Genomic DNA, 18,488 nt, shown 5'->3' with positions numbered 1-18,488 from the left:
TGTCTACCAACACTGGGATGCCATGTCTGAGTACTACATCTGCAATGGGTGCCAGGCCTTCCGTGGCCGCCTGGAAGCCATCATTGCTTCCAACAGGGGGCTACACGATTATTGGGGTAGCTTATTTTAATGACATATCCTATTACAACTGGTTGCTGAAATATTTCTCGATAAAGCTCTAGATTGAAAGTGTAAAGTTTTTTTTCGCCACACCCAGTATACTAGGCGTGTTCAAAAAGTAAGGTGACTTTGTATTTTTAGGAAGATGTATTTATTTATTATCAATATTGATGTATTCCACTAAAATACAATACACTTGTGCCAACGCATTTTCCAATCTTCAAAGCACTTCTCATAAGCACTTTTTGGTATAGCATTAATTTCTTCCAGCAATAGAGTCTTTGTCTACTTAATCTTTGAAAATCTCCCTCCTTTCATAGATCTTTTTGTTTTGTGAGGAAGAAAAAGTCACATGGCGTCAAATCTGGTGAATATTGGAGCTGAAGCATGTTTGTAGTGATGTTTTTGACCAAAAAAATCTGTCACAAGCAAAGATGAGTGAGGAGGGGCATTATCGTGATACAAAAGCCATGATTATTTTTTCCCCAATTCCGGACATTTTCTTCGTATTGTTTCTCGCAAGCGACGCTTAACTCTAAGATAATATTCTTTATTGACGTAAAACCATAATGTAAAACGTTTTTATCTGTTGTTGACGTGTTTGGGCTTCCATAGCGAGAGGCTTGCCATTGTCATCTTCCCAGTCATCTTGAAAGAGTTTGTACCATTTTTAAACATTTTTTTTATACTCAAAACTGTTTGACAGTATGTAACTCTTAACATTTCCATCATTGTTTTGGATCACTTAATTTCATTTTTTACGCAAAATTTGAAATAGCAATAGCAAAAAATCCACGAACACGCAAAATACTTCTAACCAGTATGCTTCTCACAAACAAACTAAACATATAATATAGCTGAAACAGTCAATATATGTTCGTTGCCCGTGAAATTTGAAAAGCCACTTTTGATCCTTTTCAAAACGGATCATAAGTTGAATGAAATAATCATTTCGGTTATTTATCAAAAATAATCAATTATGAAATTGCCATGACGTATCAAGGGAGTCTAGGGAATTGACAGCTGACAACAAAATAAATAGGGTATTTTGTGTACCCTAGGTAACGCCGTTATCGTATTTAAATAGAACTAACGGTCCTATCACAATGTATGCAATAATTTGTCACAGAACTTTGCATATAAATATTTTTTTATAATTCATTAATAGCGATTGAGCCTAACTCAAACCCCTTCAATTGATTCACATTCTGAAGTTATTTATGAATGAAATTTTGAATCATATCTGCATCTAATTCAATTTAACTGCTCTAAAGAAAAGGCCCATAGTTAAAATCCAATGGATTGCATATAATCCTGATAACTGATGGATTTACGTCTTGCTTATTGCGTAAGACTTTAGAACCCTGGGTTGGCTTTTGTTTCTAAAAAAAAAATGATGTTTAAAGTTTTTAAGAGAATACTAGTACTAAGTGATAAACAAGCAGATTTTTGTGTGAACTGCAGGTTGAATAACCTTGAAATTCCCAGCCTGAAATAGAATCAATAATACTTTTTAACGACATTTGCAATATTTTTTTGAAAAAAAACCCCAGATGTTTAACTCAATTCAGTGAAATTGTATCAACTCTCTGGATACTCAAATTGTATTTCATGGTCACATAATGTAATGCTCTAAGTGCAAGCAATATTGGGACATACGATATATTTTTTTCTTTCTTTTTACACTCTTGTAGATTTCAACAATTTTCAAATCTATATTTATAGATATCTGCTTGCTAGTGTTAAGATCATGGAGGTATGATGTGAGTAGGTAAAAATAGAAATACTTGACCAAAACATTAGAATTGTAATAGTATATTAAAAATATAAAGAGCCGCTTCAAATTTCAGGATTTTTTAAAATGTTTATTGTAATATAATAATTTATTACCATAATTATATGAATTTAGAGATGTCAACAGGTTAACTACGTATTTATTAACAGAATATTTGATAAAGTATATTCATATATATTCCAATTATTAAATTTAAATATAATTTTATTTGTTCTTTCAAAATATTAACGATGGATTTTGTAGATTATTCTGACTATAATTATATTTATGATTTAATAATGATTAATTCTTTAATAGAATAAAATTCTTGAGTATGCTCCAAACTTTGGTCTCTTGGATCCTTTCACTTTCACGATTCCCAATTGGCATAGTTTTATATCGTCATATCATTTTGAAATAGATTTAATGAGTGTGAATATAGGGGTTGATAAAGGAGATTAATCAAATACATGATCATTAAAAGATAGAAAGGACTAATTATTTATCCTAGAGTCGATATTTTGTCAAAGTTGCCTGTATATATGTATATCTGATTTAAATAAAATACGCTAGTAATTATGTGCAGTTTGATGTGATGTAATAACAAAGTTGGTGGGCTACAACTTGCATTTTGTATAGGCCCTTGTGATTATTTAGATATTCAATTATTTCTCCTGGAAGAAGATCTTCTATAATCCCTCTTTTCTCACGTCGTGCAATGACAACAGGAACTCTGGGGCTGGGAGCGATTATTATTATAACTATGGTTTAAAACTCCTTTAGTGACTTAACAGAAAAGAATAGGAATGTTTTCTATTTTAAGGTTGATTCAAGGTTAATAATTATTATTATCTATTATTCGTGATTCGTTATTACCAACATAATTTGGCTTTAAATAGTAGTTGATCACAACGTGTAGAAATATGTTACCCACAATAATAATATGTAATTCAACCATGTTAAGGTGTACATTAAGGTAGATTGTTTTTTTGTTTTTTTAATTTTGATTACCTAAAATGTCATCTTTAGTTAGTACATGGATTTGAAAGTTTGAAAGGAACAAAAGTTATTTATTTCATCAATAAGGATTAAAAATCATCATTATTTTGCATGTATTAATAGTTTTGATAGATAATATTCCAACCTGAAAGGCACATTTAATGGAACGACGTAGCTCAAAGGACAGGGAACTCAAGATAAATTATTCTATTGAGCTCAAAGTGTATAGGTTTGCACTCCAGCTAAAGAAGGAAGTGTACTTTATGTGGATGGACTTCAAAGAAGATTCCTAGGTCAAATGGAGTAAATATAATACTATAATGTTTAATTTTAATTAATCAGTGTAACTCCAGTTCTCCCAGCAATTAAAGGGAAAAAAAAACATTTATCAAAAAGCTAACATGAGGATCAAAAAAAGAGAATCACATAATAACATTTTGATCTTTCCATTCTGAAAATGTAAAAATAAGGATGCTCACTATACAGTAATTATCACATTTTCATAAATTTTTCCTAAAATTGTTCATAGGACAATTTTAGAAAAAACTGTTTTTACACTTTTTATATTGATTAAAAAAATGTCTATCAATATTATTTTATGTAAAAGTACTAAAAATTGTCTTCTTAGCATCTAAATTCCCTAAGTAAAGAGTGTTTGCCTTTTTTGATAGTTTGATCGAGAAATATAACCTAAAGATGACTTCTTAGGGCAATGAAATTTTGCCTAGGTAATTTGCATAGCATATGACAATTTTCCGCATTCTCCGTAATAGAAATTCTAGAAAAGTTGAAAAACAAAGCACCATAGTGTACATAATATATATGTAAAAATAGGAAGGGTGGTAACTGAGGAGCATTCATACTCTCTACCCACATGCGATTGTATCAAACGAACATTCATAAATAACTATTGGGTTAACACGAAAAGAGTCAAGGTTTATGAGGTGAAATGTCCAATTTATTGTCTTACATCTTATTTGAGTGCGGTCTGAAAAATATCTGGTCTCAACTTCAAGATTACAGTACTCGTAAATAAAAACTAATCACATCTATTTAACATCTATTGACAGTTCATCACCAAAGTTTCAGCCATTTTGGGCTCGCAGCTGTTCTATAACATTCGTTTGAGTTGATGGCAGTGTTTTTGTCAAAATAGAGTATCAAACTGTCATTAAATATTTGTTTTTGAAAGTGTAATCTATAAATAAATTCAAATAATAACAGACATATAAAGGCTAGTTGTTGGTTTAAAAGCAAATTTGCTATTAATATTATGTTTGTATTGTATTGATTTTATATGCTTTTGTTTTTAATTTAGATATATAAATATTTTATGTTTGTAGGCCATAATCTACTGAATAAATTTTAAACTATAATGTTTAATTATATTTTTGTAAATGCATCTTCAACAAAAAAGCTTAGATAATTCCAATTTTTATAAATTATTTACTGTCTAAATAAAGGTTGAAAAAGAAAATTAAATTGTCTAGAAAAAAATTTCATAAATCCATAGTTAATCACAGAAAATTATTGCAAAAATTAAATTTTTTACCCTCCTCCAAAACTTGCCCCAATTAGCTTTTTTTTTTTTTTTAAAGAAGAAATCTTTCCAAAAAAAACTCTATTCAAAAGTAAAAATTCCTTAATTTTTTTAGGGTAATGTTTTTAGTAATATGTTTTAGCCATACACCTCGTACTAAACTTCAGCCATCTTGTCTCTTGAAAGAGGTTACGTCGAACAGCTGAAAGGGCATAGTTGGTAACTTTGTTATTCCAGCTGTTGTTGTTACCATAAAAAAAAAAGATAAGGACTGGTTCTAGGACTGAGTAACTTTTCGTTTTTTTAAGGATTTACAATTCTTCATATACTAATTAACTAAGGGAGTAACAGTGAAAGTATATTCGAATATGTGGATAATACTTTAATTAATGAATAGAAAGTTTGAAGAGGGTCTCTGTGGTGTGGGTACATATCTACTTCTGCATAGGAATTCTATTTATTTTGTTATCCACACTTTTCCTTATTTGAGTACTTGTACATTTTCTATATAGATTTTAAAATAATTAATTATGTCCCTTTATTTTACCATTTTTTTTTTTTTTTTTCTAGATGAATTGCCATTTATTTTTTTATTAAAAAAAAATCACAAAAGATCAAGATGAGCTCTAGAAAAAATACTGTATACATATAAGAGACGGTAGGATCAAAATTAATCCGAGCTATCTCTGATTAATCTTCGTAAAACGTCATTTTACTTGAAAAAAACATATGATGTCATGTTATAAACAATTTATCTGTAAAATTTGTCTAGACCGATTTTTTTTTTTGGTACCGAACTATACCGATTTTTTTCTTTCAGACCGATATAGACCGAACTTTTCCTTGAGACCGATCTAGACCGAATTTTTATATGAGACCGGTCCAGACCGAGTTTTTTTTTCTCATCAAATAATCAATGATATGTATCTATGTCCGTATTTTGAAACTTTCCAGTACGAATATGCCGTTGATATTATTTGAGAAGCCTTGGGCAGATTCTATTTGACTTTAGTAATGTTGAAGTAATACATAACTCACCAATTTAAACATTTATTTTTTCTATTCATGACTCTTTTTCACGAAATCTAAGGAATTATCCGAAAATCCCTTCTCAGACATTTATTATGTCATGTACATACTCTTTCAAAGATAGATCCTTAAATTTATTGTTTAAAATAACATAAGGATACTCAATGTTTTGTCAGGGGATTAAGTGTAAATATTTAATGAAGTTTATATGTCATGCCTATGGTGAAACAATAAATTGGAAAAATGTTTGTATTTTATTATGAAAGTTTTGATGATTTAATTCTAGAACTACTTTTCAATTTGAGCTTGAAAGTTGCAATGTTTAACAACCGCTCCAAACAACCATAACATTCATTTATTACTTTGGCCCCCTCTCATTTAGCAACTGAACTACTCAATAATCAAGGGCGTCCGCAAAGGGTGGGCTGGAGTCCCCTTAAGGAACTTTTGCTTTTTACTAGAACATTTAATATTGCAAATTTAATTTAATATCACATTTTTTTCCAAAAAATGAAATATTTCAAATTTATATTAATTTATGAAATTTAATATTTCAAATTTAATTTAATTTTTGGAAATTTTATTTGTATAAGAATTTAATCTTATTTTGAATAGCTATGGATTTTTCAAATTTCCCCAAAAAATTTATATTTGAAATATAATTTTTGAAATTTTTTTCTAAAAAATTAATTTTTTAATGAATAGCTGTTGATTTTTCAATTTTTTTTTGCAAAAATTTAATATTTGAAATGTTTTTGGAATTTTTAATTTTTTTAGAAAAGGTATAGATTTTTTAAATTTTCCTCCAAAAAATTATATTTGAAATATAATTTCTGAATTTTGTTTATTAAACCTATAAATTTTTGAATTTTGTTTGCAAAAAATTTTAATATTTGAAATTCAATTTGATTTAATTTCTGAATTTTTTTAATTTTATTTTGAATAGCTATGGATTTTTTAAATTTATATTTGAAATATAATTTTTTTTAAATGCATATTTGAAATATAATTTTTAGTTTTATATTTGATATATAATTTTTTGTTTTTTTACAAAAAATTTATAAACTTATTTTTGAAAAAATTTTTAAATTTTTTTCCAAAAAAATTTTTGAAATATAATTTTTAAATTTTTTTCAAAAATTAATTCTTTATAAAATTGCTGTAGATTTTTAATAAAAAAAAATCAAAAAAAAATAATATATGCGGACACCCCTCATAATATTTTTAGAAATGATGGGTGTAAAGGGCTCAAGAGTGAAATGTTAGTGGGTAAAAGGTCGTGGAGGGGAGGGGGGTAGAAGTCCTGTTTTCAACTTTTTGAAATTTGATTTGGCTATTTCGGAAACATTGTCAATTGTTAAGAAAATAACCTATACACAATCTCGTTGATCTACGATGTCATCTTTAGGTAGCAAATCTATTTCAAAATTTGAAAGGCCACGAAAGTTTTTTTTTTGTCAATTAAAATTAAAATACAGGATATGCACGAGGTTGCCCTGGCCTCCTAAAGCTTCTGGAACCGTGTGGACGACATCATCAAGAGAGGCGGATTTGATTATAAATAATTGAATATCATTAAATGTAGCTTTCAAATACTAAAGCAAATATGGTTCTAACTCCGCTAGTTCGTTCTTTATATAAGATTTTCACAGTTTATCTGGTCACCCTGTATATTTATAATCTCTACATTCGAATTACTCAATAATACTTATATAAGCTATAAAATGTATTGTTATAAAGTTGTGTGGTGGAATCGAAGACGGACTTTTTGATGACTTACTCCGAAGCCCCGGTCAATGCAGACAGCTCGTCAGCTGATGGGAGGAATATTCATTTCCTCTCATGTATTGATCATATTCCTCTCTTTTATAAGTGTCCAAATTTCAACTATGCACCTCATATACTAAAACTGAATATCGTTCAATGATAAAATTACTTTATCAGTATAAAGTACATCATCTACAACTAAAATACCCCAGAAGTCCAGTTTTGAGTATATCCCTTACGTCATTACAAATACATATATTTTTTGAAACAAAGTAGATATTAAATCTGGAACAATGTGGGACGTCGTCTCTCTAAGATATGGTGATGATAAAAAGACCATAGAGCAATGAGGAAGCAATTTTCGTTTTTTTTGTCTGAAAGACCTTGATAAATACCAAGGAATAATATACACAGATAAGAAGAAAAGAAAAGGAATAAAAAGAAAAATAGATTTGATTTAAGAAAGAAAAAAAGGATTTCCAAATTACCAAATATCGAAAAATATTGCACAAAATTTATTTTATTAAGTTTTTTAAAGATACAAATACACTTAGTATCTATATTGTAAGCTTTACTCCTTCAAAAAGAAAAAGAAACATAGGGCCTAAAATCAGCACACACAAATCTACAAAATAATTTGTAGTCAGCTGCTATTGATCTTCTGCTCCATTTTCTCTTATTAGTAGTGTTTTGAACAACATGGATTGGTTGAGTTCAAAGGATCTCTTGTTATAGGTGTTCTGAAGTAGTTTTGAGTTCGTCCTTATTTAAGACTCAAGACTCCAGTTCCTTCCGTTTCAGTCCTGCATATCAGTCCTAAAACTTATACAGTTCGCCCCTTGATGACGTCACTCAACTTTATTTATTTTTGTTTTAATCAATTTCTACTACGGTCAGTCCTTTGGATTGTCTGTCTTAAGGTCCCAAGGACTCATAAGACCGGTCCTAGGACTAGACTGGACCCAATAATTAAGGACTGACGCAACACTACATTCAAGTATTCCCAACAACTATTGAAAACTAGTTCAATAGTCAAGTATTAACAACTGATGATTTGACTCTTCACCTGCTGCTTTTTGGAGATCAACATTTGTAAGAAAGTTGAAAAATCGATGGGTAGACAACAAAATTGTTATTTAATTATGTAGTATAACACCATGAATATAATTAAATAATATCATCAATCTGAACAATTTATCGAGTGTTCATATGAACATGTTTTTTTTTTTTTTTTTTTAAGTTTAAATTAAACACTCTTTTATGAAGATTTAAAAAAAAAAGAGTAATTATTGTCAATATCATTGTTTATTTCCTTCTACCACTAGTCACAGCTGATTATAGCTAATCTAATTAAATGTCATGATAGCTACCCTACTAAATAATCTTCAAAGTTTCAGGGTTACAATTTTGATTTTACGTTTTTTTTTTATAAAATAAGAAGGCTGATGATAGTATTTATTTTCATCTATGAAGATTACTAATGATCAAAATCCGCGGTATTTTTTAGATCGACCGTTTTTTAGGAATTGGTAATCTAAGTAAGAAATTTTCTTTTCCTCAGACGTTGTTTTATAATTTAAGTCCAGAGTAGTCAACATACTTTTCTACAACATTCATTATATTCAAAACTTGATTGAGCATTCGTGTGTGTATCTGCATGGACACCTGTAGTATGATCTTTGCCCATGTGTGACTTTCCTTGTGCATTCATTATTACACAACATCAATAAGAGAACAAAAAATAAACAACAGGTACAAGAGAAAGAAAACCATTAAAGCATGGCTCGTGGCGCAAAACAATAATAAACAACTAGAAATGATTTTGATAAAAACAAAAAATATATATCCTGAGGATTTTGCGAAAAGGATATTTCATCACTGATAGGGATGAAGCAGCCCACATCATTTGAATGTGACGTGTGGTTCTAAGTCTTAAGGACTCGTTCGAATTGAGTGCAAAAGCCCATCAATAGAATAATCTGTGCTAAATGGTATTAGCATGTAATGATGGTACGATTAAAAAAAAATATCCAGCCCGATTCTTTAATATTTTAAATAATAGTTAAAAGCACACAACAATTTTGCTATCATGGGCACCGACAGGATTATATCTTAGAGGGGGCTTGGTTTTTTGTTTTTTTTTTAAGAAAAAAAATTCAATTATTAAATTTTTTGAAATAAAAAATTCAAATATGCAATTTGATATTTGATTTTTTTTTCAAAATCAACTACTATTCGCAAAAAATTAAATCAAAAAATTTTCAAGAATCCACAGCAACTTACAAAAATTAAATTTTTGGAGAAATTTTTTTGAATTAGAATTGCAATATTTTAACTCCAATTGTGTGAGACTAGAGAGTTCTGAATCTACCTTGAGCATATTGGAGCTATAAACATCCCATGTTTATAAGAAATGCTTGAATTAGCTCTAAATTAAGAACATAGACAAACTATTCTGGTGCTTGAACGATACTTAAAGTTATATTAATCCAATACAATGAGTCAACTGTGGAACTTAACTATCCAATATTAATGAAAATCATGTATTGTAGAGGATGTTTTTAAAATGGGGACTTTTCCAAATACTTTAACCAAAGACAAATACAACTTTTATTCAAGTGGTGTAGACAGTATGGGCAGAATGCCTCCATAGAGAACATATATCGAACAACAAAGTTTTTACTAAGGAGACTTTTATCGAATCGAGATCACGTCTGCTCTTGTCGGTGTGTTTATGTCATAATAATCAATAAATTTGTTTTTCTCTTTTTTGAGTTTTTTTTAGTAAGTATATTCTATAGCGGAGACATACAACAGTTGACGTGATCTTACGCAATACTAGTTCCCTCAAGCAATCTATATTTTTATATGTATGACACTTTTCCTCAATAAAATAATCAACTATAAAACATAGGCTGAAAAGTCCCAAATTCACATATTGATGGTGCTATTTTTTATTACTATTCATTTCATTTTGAGTGTGCACCAAACTTAAAAAAAACAGCTGTCAATATTTGATGAAAATCTGTTCTTTAGTTTGTGAGTTATTGTGCTATACTTTTGTTCATTCCAAAACAATGGATTAAAAACCACATCCTATTTCCAAATTTACACTACTTTTTCATTAGAAAAAGTAACGTTGAAACTAAGCAATGCCTTGAAAAGTGTTTTGAGGACTCCTTTCTTTAAAGTGAATAAAAAAAATAATAATAACAATAATTTAAAAAAAGCAACTTTGGAACGAAAAAAAATGTAATTTCTTTGTTCAGACGTGGACTTTTCAGCCTATTTCTTACTATCGTCATGGAGTGTTTAACACCCCATCAAATTCCTCTACTACACATGTACTTCAATTCCACATTACTCCAAATTCTTAGACATCATTAAAAATTAAAGAGATGTTTTTATTCCCATACTTTTCTAGTAAAAACTAACTGAAGGTTAATGAGATCCCTTGGGATCACTTGACATTTTTACATACGTATTAACATTACAAGGAAGTAGGTCTGCAGAGAACTCAAAATCATATATATAATATAAATATTACAGGTTCATTCTTCAAAGACGTCTTGGATTTGTGTCTTATTCAAGGTTTGTCCAAAAAAAATAACTTCAGAATTAAAACAAGCAAAAAAGTTTGAGTATGAGTTGATTTATATTTATCAAACTTTACTAATGACTAGTGGGGATTTTTGGGTCGTAGACCGTTATGATCATTAGTAGACCGAAAGTTTAGTCTGGACTGTAAGAAAGAAACGATTATTTAAAATTCAGTCTAGACCAATTCTATAATGAATTGTTTACATCAACCTACATGACGTCATAAGAAGTTAAAAGTGTTGCAAAAATCATATTTGGTCATTTCATAAATCAGGATAGTAGAGAAAATCATCCATGGATTAAGATAAAAAAGAACCATTCTATTTATTGTAATTAAAAAAATCGGTCCACGATTTGAGAACGATTAAATTTCGGTCTATCGTCTCAACCGAAATATTGTTCCAAATCGGTATCGTGGACCGATTCTTGCCATAACTAATAATATTAGTGTAGGATTCGAATATTAGTAGAACTCAATTTACTAAAGCCGACAATTTTTTGAAAATTATTTTAACTTCACCTAAATATTTTTTGGAAAAATTTGACATTACTTGAACTGTAATTATAATCCAAACTCAAAGTATTCGAGTAATGATAATTGGTCTCCAAAAGACTCTTAAAAAAACTCGATATAGACGCCCATTTCTTATTAAAACAAGAATTGATATTGTATGAAAAAGTAGAAGAAATCACTTTATTACATATTATGTGGAAATTATCAAGATAAATCAAACTCAAAAACCTTATAATTTTTAAATATTTTTGAAGTTGGTCGACTCGGCTTGATCAAAGTATAAAAGGCCCGAGACATGGAATGTACTCAAAAGTTAATTCAGGCTTAACTCAAGAAAACCCTTATCACTATGGACTTGAAATAAGCTCGAGAACTCGAAAAAAAAATATTCGAAGAATCCATGAAAATGTGCAAGGACTTGGACTTGTGAGCAAAGACATGACTTGTTATCACAATTAAGTATTTGCAACTCGACTTGGACTCAAAAGCTATTATATACTTAAATCAAGAAAAGGATTAACACAAAAGTGAGCCTTATATTATAATTATATACTTGAATTGAGCTCAAAATCTTGCAGTATAAGCAGGGCCACCTTAATACAAGAAGTAACCTGACCAGGGGCCTTCCAAATTAAAGAGTCCCTGAGTAGAAAGGAGTTTTTTCATACTCTGCTAGATAGTTTCAAGAAACCAGGACGATGACACTCACAGCTACAAAACGTAACGGTCTTAAAAAGGATCATTGACCTAAGAGGATCTTTAGAAATGTGAAAAAAATACGATCTCAAATAACAACAATCTCTTTAAATATCCCATGATTTTTTTGTTCTTTTTGTTATTGGTTTTTGTTCGTTTCCTTAAAAAATTTGACCTTGAGAATGAACTTGGTAGTGTGTGTTGGTCGTGTTTTTACTCACGTAGAGCAAAACAAACCTGTAGCTCAATTATGAATTAATATTCCTTACAAAGAACAGCCCTTCTTCATATATTTTGTAATCTTTGATAAGATTTTTACAATACTCACAAAATTATGCTAAAAATTTGTTAAAAATCTCTTACCTTCGATGAAAAATGTGTAGTCTTAGTTATACATACAAAATTATGCTATTTAATAACCAAATAAATTATTGATGATTTGTAATACAAATTTGTCAGTGGGACACACAGAAAATAATATAATAATTATTATTATTATTTTGACTACTACAGGTTATACAACAAATATAAAACTGAAGTTTACATCCATCCAAATCCAAAAAGCGAAAAAATAATAAAGGAGGAAAAAGAGCGCGGTTTTTTTTTTCAAAACAGTATTGTTGCAATGGTCCGCAAGGAGTACTCGATCTCGGGGGTTGATCGCCCTCAACATTTAATTTATGTGGAAAAAGGAAGAAGACATTAGATATTTAAAAAAAATGGTTTTCCCGTCCCGTCAGATATTTTGTCCTCCTGACGAACTGGATATATATATGCATGGTACACTCTGTACTAATGTTCAGTACGTATATTATGTACGTATGATTTAAATGCGTGAAGTGGTTCCCGGAAATAAAGGATTGATTCTTTGTTTAGTTTTGTGACCAACATGAAATCCTCAGAGGTGTATAAAATATGACTTTTTCTATTTGGTAGTTTTTTGATATTCTGTGAGTAGCTTAATATAAAACCAAACATAGAGACTGTAAAATTTTAAGAATTATTCTCATGTTGGTTTTATGAGTAGTATACAAACTTATAAGCATTATATAAGCACTCTTCCTTTCATTCGATGAGGAAGTAGTTGCTTCATTCCAGGTCAGACGTGGAGCTCGAAGTCTCGCAGTCGCTTTCGTGAGCCTCCAGGAACCTTCCTAATATGTGGCTCTCAGGGTTACAGGTTAACTACTGGGCCAAAATACAGTTTAGACTCTACTGCTTCCACGTTTCTAGCCACCAATGAATATGCTATAATACACCCCCAGCCCATGGGTTGTGCAAGTAAACTGCTGTGCCCGAGGCAAAGTAAATTTATCCGGCCCTGCTTCCCTGAGCATCAATAAACCCTACTATTATTCCAAAATACACTCCCGATTCTTAGGTTGTACAGGGAAAGTGCTGGGACAAAATACGTTTTAAACTCTATCCCTGTCGTTTTTCTAGGAACCAAGGAACCCTTATAATATTTTGTAATACATTCCCAGTCCACAGGTTGTACAGGTGAACTGCTGAGCCCAAGGCAAGTTAAATAAACCCTTCTTATATACCAAAAACACCACGGCTCTCAGGTTGTACACGTGAATTACTGGGCCTCAATGCAGTTTAAACTGCACAGCTGCCGCATTTCTAAGCATCATGAAACCCTTATAATATGCTAGAATACACCCCCTCCCCACAAGTTGTATATATGAGCTACTGGTCTCTGAGGCAGCTTGAATACTTTTACCACCGCTTCCCTGAGCATCAAAGAACCCTTCAAATATCCCAAATACACCAAGGGCATCAGTTGGTAATGTTGAAGTGATAAATAATGCTATTTAAGGGCTGTCATAGCCGTGATGACCCCAAAAATGTGTTATCAGAACAGTTTCTGGAGCCTTAAGAAGCTATATAAAAAATTTCAACAAAATCCATGATTTGGTTTAGCCGTGATTGAAGGTCAAACACTCACAGTCTTTAACATTTAATATTTAGATTATACAATATTCTGCTCCATCATTTTTTTTTTTTTTTTTTTTTGTTGCAAGTCAGATCAGGTTATTCAAAAAATAACCTTTTGGTATTTGCATTTTAATTTAAAAACTATGTTTTTATTAAACTAGTTTTTATCATCAGCTTAATTAAGTCTTATAATTGAAATAAACTTTTTAAACATGGTTAATATTCTTAAAAACACATCCCAGAAATTTGAATAATAACCCAATAATTGATCGAAATATGTCTATGAAATATTGGGCTAGATATAAATATGATTTAAATACAAAAATAATTGGAATTAGGAGCTAATTCTAATCTAATTTATTCTGTTCACAATTTTTCCCATTGCTGGATAAATTGGCTAATTACCAACTGATTTTACGAATTTTCATATTTCTGTTCAGAGGAGAGACTGCCTGATACAATAAAGGTAAGGCCAATTCAATTACAAAGGATTTCTATGATTTCATTTTGATCTATTAAAACTAAGTAATGTATTAATGATTTATGAGTAGTGCCCGGCAGTCGATGAACAGTCACACTTTTTTTCAATAATATAGAAGATACCGGGTGGTCCATTGAAATCTAAACACTTATAAATGATTAATTAATTAATGTTAACTCATTGAAATTTATTAATATATATCTACTTACCTGATGAAAATCCCCTCAACTATACCTTTTGGGAACATTTCGAGAAGATGGTCTCCACTGTCCTTCATCCAAACACCAAGGCCCTCAACGATACTGTCAGCCAGCACTGGGACGCCATGACAGATGACTACATACGTGGTGTGTGGCAGATCTCCCACAGTCACCTGGAAGACCTCATGGCCGCTAAGGGCAGCAACATTGAAGATTAAAAGAGCAGTTGGGTGTCTCTAAGACCACCATCTACGCCGTCAGCAAGTCCGAAACGTTGGAGAGGAAGAAAGACTCTATCAAAAAAATCAAACTGGACGCAGATTAGTTAAAGAAAACAATTCAGGCCAATCCCTTCAAGTCCATGAGGGGCTATGCAATAGATCTCGAGGTTTCATACTAGACTGCCCAGAGAACTGTCAAAAAAGTGGGTGACAGAGCGTTCTGAGGGTGGAGAGGTCATTTTTTACAAAATCAATGAAATAAACCCATCTCTTCTGTTGCAAGACCTTTTGATGGAGTTCTGAATTAGTCTTTTGAACTCTTTTTTTATACTTTTGCCCTACCTACAGTCCTAATGCCAATCCTCTCGACTTCACCTTTTGGGTACATGTCGAGGGAAAGGCCTACAGTGTCCGTCATGATAACACCAAGGCTCTCAAGGACACTATCAGGCAGCACTGGAACTACATCCCCAGGAATTCCGACGCCGCCTGGAAGACATCATTGTTGCTAAGGCGGCCACATTAATGATTAAGAGAGCTCAGACACACGTCTATTTATAGTATTTATTTGGTTAAAATTCTATTGTTAATTAATAAATTATAACTTGTTGAATTTTAAAATTCAAAGCGTCCAGATTTTAATGGACCACTCGGTAACTCCCCAAGACATCATCAGTGTTACTCTACGTATTTCATGAGCACAATCACACGTCGTTACTCAACACTTATATGTTATCTCCTCATTAATCAAATAATAATGGTTACAGCTTGAGAAAATAGACACATTGTTTAGTTTACCAACAACAACAAAAACTCGCCAGGTAAAAATGCTTTGGATATACAACTAAATATATATGAGCTCCCACTTTACTGGTTAAGGCCTTTATATACTTGCTATGGTTTTTTCCAGGACTGGACTTAGACTATGCCCCTGACACGGTGTTTTTCTCTTTTGCACCATGGGTTATTTATTGATGTGATCTATAGATACACTGATACAGATATCCTTTGTCTTTTCTTTGTTTTTAAACATAAGATGTGTACAAGTTGAGTTTCTTGTAAAAGTTGCAAATTCTATAAACATATTTTGTACAAATTATAATTAATTCGTCTCATTGTACTATATTTAATTGCAACATCAGTCATTTTAATTATAAATTAGCCTTTAACATATGCTAACGATTTAACTTAATAAGACGTAATTTTTACAAATTTCACAATTTTGAAACACACATGACGTCATCAACTATCCATCTATTCAGTCTATTTATTAATTTTAAAGGATGGAATTAGTTTGTTCCACTAAAATCCAAACGGTTTGAGACCAAAAAAATGTATTTATAAATATTTACGACCTAAAAGTACAAATCTCTTTTATGTATAAAAAATTAAAAACGTCCATTACAAATTATGAATTTTTGATTATAAAATTGTCAAAAAAGTGAAGAAAGTAATAGAAATAAGCCATCATGTAAGCACTGTTTTGATTCCTTAGGAGCTAAACATTAATTAAAAAAATAAAATTGTGAAAAACATATATATTAGAAATAATGGATATATTTTCACTACACTTTATACAGTATCGGGATTTTAAATCCGGAACAAGTTTAGACATCAATATCTTGACTTGATCGTAAAGGACTCTAGGTAAAGAGTGGACACTCAAGGCAAGGAAGGTAAGATTTGGTAGTTCTCAATTCTGATTAGCTTAAAATTAGAAACTGCAACATGTTCCTCCAGAAACACAGACAGTTTAAACAGTGCAAAGAGAAGAATACGTCACAACAATAACACGATGTTATAGGTCAGTATTAGGACCATAGTCTTCCTTGTCTTTTGATTGAATTGTTTATTTTTCCCATAACCACTCTTTCCCTAGAGTTATTTACTCCCATCTATCTAGCATCTGTTGAGGGTTACTCACCAAAGTTTGAGCCGTTTTAGGCGTGTAATTGTTCTGTAAAAGTCGTTTGATTGAGTTGATGGCAGTGTTTTTTCAAAATTGACAAAATAAAGAATCAAACGGTTATTAAATATTTGTTTTTGAAAGTGTAATCTATAAATAGATTCAAACAATAACAGACATATAAAGGCTATGTCAATCCAACTTTGGAGTAAACGACCCAAAAACAAAAGTGGTATTAAAAAAAGAATCAGAAAAAATGTCTTGAATCTTTGTTAGGTCGAAAACTTTTCAGAGCAGCCTCGTACCTCTGGCTTCATCTATCCCAGTGTTTTCTATCCATCGTTTTCCCCAAAAATTTCAGACCAAACTGCACCTTTCTCAAATATTATTGTCTCAAAAAAATCATAATTGTCAAATATCCCAGATCACCTAGTTTTCTTATTTTTGTTCCAGATTGTTTTCATATTGACGTACCACATTTTATATAAGATCTATGTAAAATAACATGTGTTACTTCCTATCTGCCTTCTTTTTCTACCTCCTGAGAAAACGAGGATAGTATTTTGGCTCTATTGATAAAATCTAAGGAACAGGTAGTTTGAGACATCATGCGTTTTGCGGATATAGGACAGAAATACCGTTCATTTCTTCGAGAAAATCACAAATGAGGAACTGGTACCGTTAGTAATTATTTGTAGGAAGTTATATATACATATGCCATACTTATTGTATGCATGAAAGTCCTGACTAAGTAACATACGCAACGTGTGGTTAATTTTGAAATTGAAGGTCATTCAATAGATGAAGGTCGTTGCCCTATGTACAATTACATTGTACGTATTTGATCCATGTCTTTTGTACTTGTATATAAAGAGTAATCTTGCATCTGTAAAATATATTTATTTCCATATGACGTCAGCATTGTTTATCTCGGTACTTTTTGAGGACATACATAAACATAAACCCTTTCTTTTAATATAGTAAAGAACATATACAACCATTAAGCTAGAATTGTGTCAGTTAGGTAGTGAGGGGTGGATATTTCACAATTTGTACAAAAAGATTTGTTTTTTTTTTGACAAATAATATTTTTGATTCGTGACAAAGGGGAAAATTTGACAAATAGTGGCATTTTCTTCTTTTTATTTTGCAAAACCTTAGAGGGAATTTTTTTTGAAAAAGACAAAGTTTGACAGAATATTTTTTTTTATAAAAGATAAATTGAAATAATTTTTTGGCAATTAGCATTATTTTCCTAAGTATAGGATGTCCAACCCGTGGTTAACGTACCACAAAGCGGCTCTTTAATGTTTAAGTGTGGCTCACTATTCATTTTCCCTTCAAGTAGTATTTTCTAGCAAAATTGTCAATATATTATCAAAACGTGTAGAACGCGGATAATCCGTAAACACATTGACAATTATTTAAGATCATCTCATATTTACTGAGACTCTAACAGCAGAGGCGTCTGCAGAGGAGGGGGTTGGAGGGGTTTTAGCCTTCCCCAAATAAGCTATTTTGCATCAAAATTAATTTAATAGGTTCTGTGGCACATTAAAATATTCGAAATGGCAATGAGGCCGATTATATTAAAAATTTAGATATTTCTGGCTGAGACAATATATTTTTTTACATTTCTTTTTCCAAGAATGATACAATTTTGAATACAGAATATTCTGACAATAAAAAAAATGTATTGA

This window comes from Lepeophtheirus salmonis, chromosome 6 (genome assembly GCF_016086655.4).
Source record: "Lepeophtheirus salmonis chromosome 6, UVic_Lsal_1.4, whole genome shotgun sequence".
Lineage (NCBI taxonomy): Eukaryota > Metazoa > Arthropoda > Copepoda > Siphonostomatoida > Caligidae > Lepeophtheirus > Lepeophtheirus salmonis.
The sequence above is the reverse complement of the archived record's forward strand: the minus strand, read 5'-3'. Positions refer to the sequence as shown.